Here is a 9,730-nt window from a genome sequence, read left to right as displayed (position 1 = left end):
CAATCGAACAAAGAAAGCAAAGGAATACACTATCTTTGAATGGAAATACATCACATAGTATTCATCTTCAATATCTTCATAGTCTTCTCTCTCAATCTCTCACATACAATCACTCTGTTTGAGTAAAATTGGTTATCTCTGACTCTCTCTCTCTCACTCCATCAATAATACATTATGTCCTCACTACAATCTCTCAAAATTCACCCTCAATAATCCCTCTTAGGTCGTGGATACCCCTCCCAAGAGGTATGTCTGATATGAAGGGTCACCAGAGCCACTACAGTGTCCTTTCATAGCTTACTACTGTCACTTCACTCTAGTCTTCACTTGAGTCTTCAGCAGCTACTTCTTTCACTTCTTCCAGCTCTTTTGCACTTGTATTCACCTCCTTCTAAGGCTAGAAAACTTTTCCAAAGCTACACTTTCATCCATCAGAACACATAGAGAAGCATACAGAACAATCTACAGAACAGTACCAGAACAGCTACAGTACAGAACAGAACAGAACAGAGACAGAGGCTCTACAGAAGACCTACAGAAGGTTACAAAAGGTCATCAAAACCACATAACTTACTCTCAAACCATTCCATACTCTCACAAACCATTCAATAAGCTTTCTCAAGATCTCAATCTTCATCAATCAATACTCCATCCCTCCTTAATCAGAACAAAACAGACCAAAACAGAGCAAAACAGAAGGTATACAGAACCAATCAGAACATCACAGAACCACCAATAAACATCATGAACTTCCAAAACTCAATCAATATCATCCAAAACACTCTCAAACCACTTCCAAATCAATCAATCATCTCATAAAATCAACCATTCAGCTCTCAAAAATAACAAAAATCAGCCAAAAAACAAGTCATTTCAACACTCAACATATCCCCACACTTAATAAGGAAGCGTCCTCGCGAACCAGGAAAAAGGGAATACAAGTTCAGGGAAAAGCTCAACTTTGATCTTCAATATCTTCTCAAAAAGAATCCATCCACCACGACCCCAACTTATAACCTGTTTCTAATATAAAAATACAAAGAAAGGAAAACCCTTTATACATTAACACCTCTTATCAAACTAAATATCACAACAAATTTATAAAGGATATAAAAGTTTACTTCTTCTTCATCTACATCAACTTCAATTCTCCAACCACGAACCCAGCACCACAATTCTCCAAAACGTAGCTCACACATGAAATCCAATAGGAAACCACCACGTTCGTTTGACATAAATGAACTCACAACACAAACACTAATACACAACACAACCATCTGAATGACTCCTTCAAAAAGAGAGTTTTTGATTAGAAAGCTTCCACCATACATTGGAAAGGTATCAATGAAGATGATCCCTCTTAAAAGATTGATGTTGTCGGAAACGATCCATAGATAAGAATTCATCTACAAAGTTTTTGGGAGGATTTTGAAAAAACTGGAGATAGCACATCCTTTCCAACAGGACCAGGTATCTGCTAGGCAAACAAAGGGCATGAAAATACAATATATCCAGCTGCTGGGAATCAATGTTGACATTGACATTCATGCACAACTTTGGAATAGGCTTGGAATCATTATGAGAGTGCCTATGCATATACGCCAAGTACCAAGCAAAGTGAGCAGTTAATCTCACTGAGGGATCTGCAGACTGTGAATACTGCTGGGCAAAATGAACATAGTTCTGATAAGCTTGACTGGAAGCTGTCCATTCTCCTGGAATTACTGGCCAATTAATCTGAGGTCCGGTAAGGCAATCATCCAAACTCCATCCCCTTCTTCTGAAAATCTGATTATCAAACCCGTCACAGTCACTAACCAACTGAGGTGGTTGAGATATGGAAGTGTTAAGAGAGGGTAGTGGAATAAGGAAGAGTGGATGTAGGGAGGGATAGGAAAAATCATAAAAGGAAGTAAAGGTTAAAGAAGGAGTGGCAGAAATTTGGAGGGAATCAGTAAGGAAGGGTGTTAACAGATAAATAGGAAATGTGGAGGGTACATTAATGGATGGAGAAGGACAGGGCGGAGAAGGGGAAAATACCCTATCCTCAATAAAGGAACAATATGTAAAAATGGGAATTTGAGGGAAAGATGAAGGTTGGAAAAGAAGGGGTAAAATAATTGTGGAATTAGATTGACAAAGGGAAAGATATATAGCATAGCGGTGAGCCATTTGTTGGTAATAGAGGAGGGTAGGAACAGAAGGTCCTAAGAGAGATCGTCGATGATAGGCATGAAAGAAGGTAGCATCAAATGGATTATGTTTTGAAAGATAGGCTAAGAGATCCATCCTCAGTTGATTAGTACTCTGGGCAAAGGTAGGAGCTGTGTTTTGTCTTTGATTTAGGACCACCGAATCAATCATGGGATGCCACGAATTATCATGACAATCAGCCACTTTGGAGGAATAACTTTGGAACATATCAGCTATGCGCAACTCCAAATGATTGACATACAAAACAGCCTGTAAGACCACATCCCCCACATACCATGCCATATCCACCTCATCTAGAATTAACAAGTCTCCTCGTAGATACATGTACTACATCAACATGGTATCTGGTGTGACAGAATCTTCAAACACCATTCGGACTACCTCTGTCAACAAATCAGCAGACCAAGCCCCACTCCATCCATCCTCTGGAAAAGGTAAATCCATCGTGGAAAGCTTCATGTAGAAGACCAACTTCTGTAAGTGGTAGTGGACAAAGAAAGAATGGTCTGGTGAGACATATTCCTGAAACTGCTCAAAGGTAGACCATAATAAGTCCATTTTGGACTGCAATCTTTCCACTTTATCTTGGAATAGAGGGCACAAAGTAGCCTGTCTCTGAAGAGCAGCCAAGTCCTGTTGTGAAAGATAAGGAATCAAGGGAACATTAGGGCTTGGAGGAACAGAGCGGGACTTTGCAAGTTGATCTTGCAACTGCTGGATTTGGGAGGCTTGGTTGGCCACTGTGTCATTAGCAGTCTGTAAAGCTGAAAGTTTTTCATCTAAGATAGCTTGGAACTCCTTCGCTTCTCTGGACATCCTCTCCTTCTCGTCTGAAAGGCTAGTAACCTGGGATTGAGCCTCGAGTAACTGGGTCTTCAAAGAAGAAATCTCATCGCTTTGGGTGGCAACGAGTTGGGTTTGTTGTTCCATTTGCTTAAATAAATCTGCTAGGGTATCCTTAACAGAAACTAACTCAGATGTTGCCTTATGCAACTGGTCCTTAGACTGCATGAGCTCTTCATAAAAAGACGCGTACAGCTGTTGAACACAGGCTGTCACTGACAACTCAATGGAGCTTTGAATATCTTTACAGAGGAAAGGAATGGCATCTCCTGAAACTAGACTGTTCAGGGAGGGAACTAATATGTCCAATGATCCTTCTCGATGTGCTCGGAACAGGTTAGTACAAGTGAGATACCCAGGGAGTTCACTGCTAGAGGTAGCAGGGATAGGTACTGAAGGAAGTACGGAAGGAGCTTTATCCGCTACCCGCTTCAAGTGTTTGCGCTGGATGACCAGGGGAGGCGGAGAATCATCATCCTCTATGTCAATGGGTTCTGACTCATCTGAAGGTGGAGGAGGAGGTAATGGATCTGATGGAGGAGGTGGAGGCACAGTCTTCTGGAAACCTGAATAGGTCAAGAAGGCAGACAAATATGATCCATATGTGACATTGATAACATTGCCCCTGGTGACTTTGACAAAATGCTGATCCATTTTATTGAGGAGGTAAGTGCTCCAATCAATAGCAACTCCTTTCAACACCATCCTGGAAGCTGTAAAAAGCTCTTTGGACAAGTACTGGGATGGCGTTTTGGCAGGCATAAACCTGTCCTGAAGAAACTGACAGATCGTCTTCCATACGGGATCAGTGATCATAGAAAAGGAAACTCCTGAAGAGTTTATCACCTTCTTAACATCGAGGATTTCCCTTGTCTGCTTTTGCAACAGCTTTAGAATCTCTTCATTAGAGAAGAGCTGACGAGTGGTCACAAAAGGTTCACCTTTGAAGGGTAGAGACAGAGCCTTCCCTAAGCCTCGAGGTGTCAAAGTCATAGAAATTCCTTGGACTAGTCCTGTCTTCTTGCTGTAAGAGGCCAGAAACTCATCACATAACGACGGATCCTCTGGAAGCAGGGGAAAAGGAGTAGCCACAAAAGCAGCAAGGCCTGCCTTCGTGAGAGGCTCAAAAGTAAGTAGGGAAGAGTAATCCCTACTAACTAATGGGACGTACTGGATAGGGGGAGGAGCATGAGAAGGCGCCATTCAGATGGTTACACACATACCACAAACACAGACAATCAAGGAGAATGCCTGCAAAGCAACAGACAAAAAACCAAGGATAAGAGAATAACCATACAAGAAAACTTGACTCGACCAACTAACCCCAAGCAAACCACATCCTAGAAAAAATTTGACATGACCTTGAGACAAATGCGACTGAAAGCTTCATGCGATGCATCAGACAAACACCAAGAACCCCGTATCAGGCAATAAAAGAAAAAACTGCATACCGTACCCGTAACCGTAACAAAGGCATTAAATCAAAACAATACCATATCCGACACATATCAAGACTACATCGGTGATAAAACTCTCAGGACTGCGCATACCCATCCCACGAAACGGTTCATTAAAAAGGGAAATTAAGTGCAGTGAGGGGGAATTAATTTAATGAAGGGTTAATTTTAAGAAATTATTAAGAATGGGTGAATTTTTATTAGGTGATAAACCTTAGCAAGAAAACGGCGGTTCCTTATTATAAAGTTAATTACCAATTATTAGGTTAAACCAGTGCTTTTATTCGAATCCCGATTTCGATACCCGACTGGGTCTCTAAATGCAAGTTCATTGATTACAAATTAAGGTGATGTGGAGTGCTTTTTTGCCAGCGCGTGCTCATGTGACGGCTGGTTCATTTTAATTAAAAATTAAAATGCCTCTGTAGCACACGTAGCGCGTGCTAAGTGAACGGCGGGTTTATTTTAATTAAAAAGTATGTGTGTGTTGAGCGCGAATGCGCGTGGAAACTATGGGTGAATAAAGAGTTCATTTCAATAAATAAATAAAACACATAAAATAAAAACCTGGAAGGGGTGTGTATGTAATGCAGAAATGCGCACGGAAGAGTCTCCCAAAAGAAGTGAATCCAGCAAAGGAAAAGTAAAGACCACTGACGAAACAACAAACACAACACCTTAGTGGGTGGGTTGATTTGGTTTTTTTTTTTGGGTTTTTAAATATTTGTAATTCGTGATTATTTATGGTTGAATAAATGGAAAATGATCAAGGGAGGTGAGGGGAATTTTTTTAGAATTTTTAAGAATTTTTTTTGATTTTTTAACTATTTTTAAATGAATTTTCTACATTTATGGGCAATTTGGGGGTGAAATTAGGAAATATTTAATTTTCAGAAATTGTAGGGTGGGTAATTTCCAGCGGACAAACTCCCAAAAATTGGCAAAAAGCAAAGGGAATTTTTAGAATTTTTTCTGAATTATTTTGATGGGAAAATTAATTTAGAAATTAATTAAATCATATAAATCATGGTAATCAAATAAGTCAGTTAGAAGTAAGTCAGTTAAGTCTGGTTAGTCTGGGTAAGTCATGTAAGTCACAGGAAGTCAAGTCAGGTTAGGTTAGTCAGGTTGGATAAGTCAGATTAGTCCAGTTAGTAGAAACTAACCTAAAGGGGGTTAGGTAACCTAAGGTGGGTTAGGGTTAGGGTTAGGGTTAGGGTTAGGGTTAGTGTTAGGGTTAGTGACAACTAACTAGGGTTAGTGTTTTAACTAGAGTGAAGTTAGTTGTTAACCTAATTGAACTTAGGTTAGTGTTAACTAAACCAAGGTTAGTAACTAACCTGAGTGTGGTTAAAGGAGGAGGATGTGGTTAGAGGAGGAGGTGGAGGAGAAGGGGTCGGCGGAGATGGAGGAGGAGTTGGAGGAGGAGAGGAGCATGGAGGACGGCGGCACGGGCGTCAACGACGGGTGGCGACGGCGTCGTCTGCAGGGCGGCAGGCGCGCGCTGTGACGGTGAGGAGGCGGCGACGGGCTGACACGTCGGCGGCGACTCCGTGGAGGGCGAGGCGGCGGGCGACTCCGTCTGGGGCGGCGGCGGCGAACTCCACGCCGCGGCGACGGCAGCGTGAGGCGACAGCGGGAGGCGACACGCAGACGGCGTCCGACGGCACGGCGGGGTGGCTCGTGGACGGAGTCGGCGTCAGGCAGCAGGGCGTCGGGGACGGTGGCGGCGGCGTCCAGCGGGTCGCGCTGACGGGAGGATGACGGCGGCGATGGGGCATGAGGGGACGGCGGCGACGGAGCAGGAGGGGAGGAGAAAGGAAGGAGGTGGAGGAGGGAGGAGGGAGAGGGAGGAGAAGGGAAAGGAGGATGGGGAGGGAGAGGAGGGGAGGGACGCAGGGAGAGGGAGGGACGCAGGGAGAGGGAGGTGGTTGGAGGGAAGGGGTCGGGTGGTTGGGGGGAAGGGGTGGGTAGGATGGGTGGGCAGGGGCAATGGGCGGGGGAATAGGGGAGGGGGCCCATGGGGGGCCATGGGTTGGGTAGGGGTCAGGAGGGTAGGGGGTGGGCAGGGGTAGGGGAGGGTGCCCATGGGGGGAGGGTGTCCAGGGGTTGGGTAGGGTCATAGGGTGGTAGGTGCCCATGGGGGGTGGGCAGGGTCAAAAAAAGGGGGTACGTATAAGAAATTTGCCGTGACGGGATTGAAATGGCACCGGGATGACGGTACGGGTCATGCGGACACGACCAGGGCGCGTGGAGACGCGTAAAATCGAAAAAAGGCGCGTTCACGCGCAAAACGGGTGTGCGAATACACATAAAAATAAAGAAAAATTAATAACTCCCAATCCGGACGTCAAAACGAAATAGCATAAAAACAAAAAGTGGGCAGGATGGCAGGAGGAAAACAAGAAAAATATATGACGGAGGTGTCGGGAGGGGGAAAGGGCGGTCACGTGCAAAAAACAGGAAAAACGGACCAAAAAACGCAATTAAACATTAATATCGAAAAATCCATGCAGCGGAATGAGGTGCAGAAAAAAGGAAAACTGTGCAGAAAGATGTGCTCGACAATCCTATCACATCAAAACATAATTCCGACGGAGATAAGACGCGTTCACATGGGAAAAACAAAAAAAAAACCCGAAAATGGGATCGGAAATTAATATCGGACGAACCGTACACCGGAATGACATGCGGTAAGAAGGAAAAATGTCCGCTGGAAGGAGTGGCATAGGGTTATCATGTTAAAGTACAGTTCCGGTGGAAGTAGGAGGGGTTCACATGCAAAAAACTCTAAAAATACTCCCGAAAACGTAATTAAAAATTAATAAGTAAAAATCCGAAAGTCGAAAGAGGGTGGAGGAAAAAGGAAAAAGGCGGGGGAAGGAACAGGGGACACGGCTGGCATATCAAATTGGAATTTCGATGCAAACAGGGCAGGTTCACATGGAAAAATGTCAAAAATACGCACGAAAAAGGTTTAAAAAACCCGGAAAATTAAGAATGGACAAACTGTGTATCGGAATGACATAGAATAAAAACAAAAAATGTCAGGGGGAAAGTGGTGGTCAGGGCTATGATGTCAGAGCATGCTTCCGGAGCAAGCAAAGCACGTTCACATGGGAAACCAGCGAGATTACGCAAAATGCTTCAAAAATTAATAACTCAACAACCGTGCACCGGAACAGGGGTAGATAAAAAGGAATAATGGTCAGTGCAAAGGAGGGAATAGGGCTATAAGATTGGATGCTGACTTTGGTAAACGTAGGGTGCATTCACATGGCAGGATCGCAAAATCAGGGAATGAAGGAAAACTGCAAGGGAACAGCCCCAAGGGTGGGTGGAAAAGGAATGGGTGGGTCGGAAAGGACCCCAACAGGGTAAAAGCAAGTCATGGCATTCATGCATGAGCAGGTTAAGGCATATGCAGAAGGGTATGCAATGTAGACGTGCAGGGACGCGTCCCCACACTTAAGACCTTAACGAATAAGGTTAACCGAGCAACAGGGACCTAGGACCACGCCACGGATCATCCACTAACGTCCCCACACTTAAAACATGACCGTCATGAAGAAACAGAAGGTGTAGGGTTAGAAAAACTTGGCCCGTTTCGTCAAGAATCAAGGTTGAGTGTCGATGGCACGTCCAATGTGGTTGTCGGCGCTGGAGGGACCAAGGCATCTTCTCGGCACACGTTCATCATGGCAGGGGCCACGCGGCAGCACCCAGGGAGGTAGCTGGTTAAAAGAATCGCAGGAAATTCGTCGATGATGAGGGATACTACACTCAACTCGTAGTCACTCAATTGGAATGAAAGAACAGTCACTCGCCCCATGACTAATATCACTCGAGGAATAATGATGGAAACCCATATCTCATGCCCGGTTGAGAAATCAACAAGGAGGAATGGTGCAAAAAGAGTATGCCAGGGTGCACAGTTGATGGTGCAGTAGTGCGTCCAACCCGTCTGGCATAAGTGCAAGGAGGAAGGCAAGGGAGCCTTATGGTGCAGTGTACAGAACAAGGTGGCGTGTCTTGTGATGACGGCAAAGACCCATCCCGTGGGTGCACAGGGAAACGGAAACATACCTAACTCCAAGTGTCGTAACGTCCCTCAATCTCATCTCTCGGTAATTGATTGAAGAAACTCCAGTCACACTCAGCCCACCCTCTGTCTCACTCTCGGTTGATAGATACAGGAGGGCAGCCTTTTCCTGAAACCCATTGATGTAATCCTCACGGTCACTTGTGCAAAGGTTGTATGCCTTGTGCGCATTTGATGGTGCAACTGTGCATTCCGCCCTGTGCCGGCATACGGTGCGAGAAGGAAGGCCAGGGAGCCTTATAGTGTAGTGCACAGAAACAAATTGTGCTTTGTGCATTGAGAGGCCCATCCCGTGGGTGCAACACTTCATTCACACTTCTCACCTCTCATTTGATTTGAAGGGAAAAGACTGGTCTCTCGTCCCACCCTCTGTCTCACTCTCTGTTGATAGTTACAGAGGGCAACCCATACTCACTTCCCCATCCGGTTAGGATGAAAGCTCACATCACTCGATTGTTTGTCGATGAAGATCGCGTCATCAGTTGTTGAAGAGGCGTACCCAGGGAGGTAGCCATCAAATCGAACGTTGTATTGGATAGGACATGTCATCTGCTAGAGGATAGTTAGACACTTTGCAGAGAGACCCAGGACATAGCGTACCAAGGGAGGCAGCTTCGGAATTGGATCCTGGGAATATCAATTAATGAATCCACTTTCTGGACTGCTGGGTGTTACCACCTTTTCCACAGCCAGCTTCTCGCCCAAGGGTGTTTACCACCTTTTCTTGGAACGAGGCCTGCTATGACAAGGAATTGCTTCCTTTTCTCTCATAACAGATTTGTTTGTTTGTTTTCTTTTTTTTTCTTCTTTTTCTTGTTTTCCCCTATTCCCGAGGGTGTTTCCACCTTTTCTCGAAGAATAGGTCGGCATGACAGGGACCTAAGTCCTTTTCTCCCATGACCGATATGTTTTGTTTTTTTTTTCTTTTTTTTCTTTTTTTTTTCTTCAAATTGAACAAGGGAATGGTAGAACTACCATGTGTCAGAACCAACTTTGCCACTGTCGCTGGGGGAAAATAGAGGATAAGAAATCAAGGCTGGAAGGGGGGTTTGAGGGGACAGAGGGTTGCGTCCACTTCATCAAGAGTGACTGAAGAACGGCTATCAGAAGTAGC

Source organism: Lygodium microphyllum, chromosome 27, assembly GCF_053477565.2.
Source record: "Lygodium microphyllum isolate KBCC chromosome 27, Lygodium_microphyllum_v1.1.10, whole genome shotgun sequence".
Taxonomy (NCBI): Eukaryota; Viridiplantae; Streptophyta; class Polypodiopsida; order Schizaeales; family Lygodiaceae; genus Lygodium; species Lygodium microphyllum.
This window is presented reverse-complemented; position numbering follows the sequence as displayed.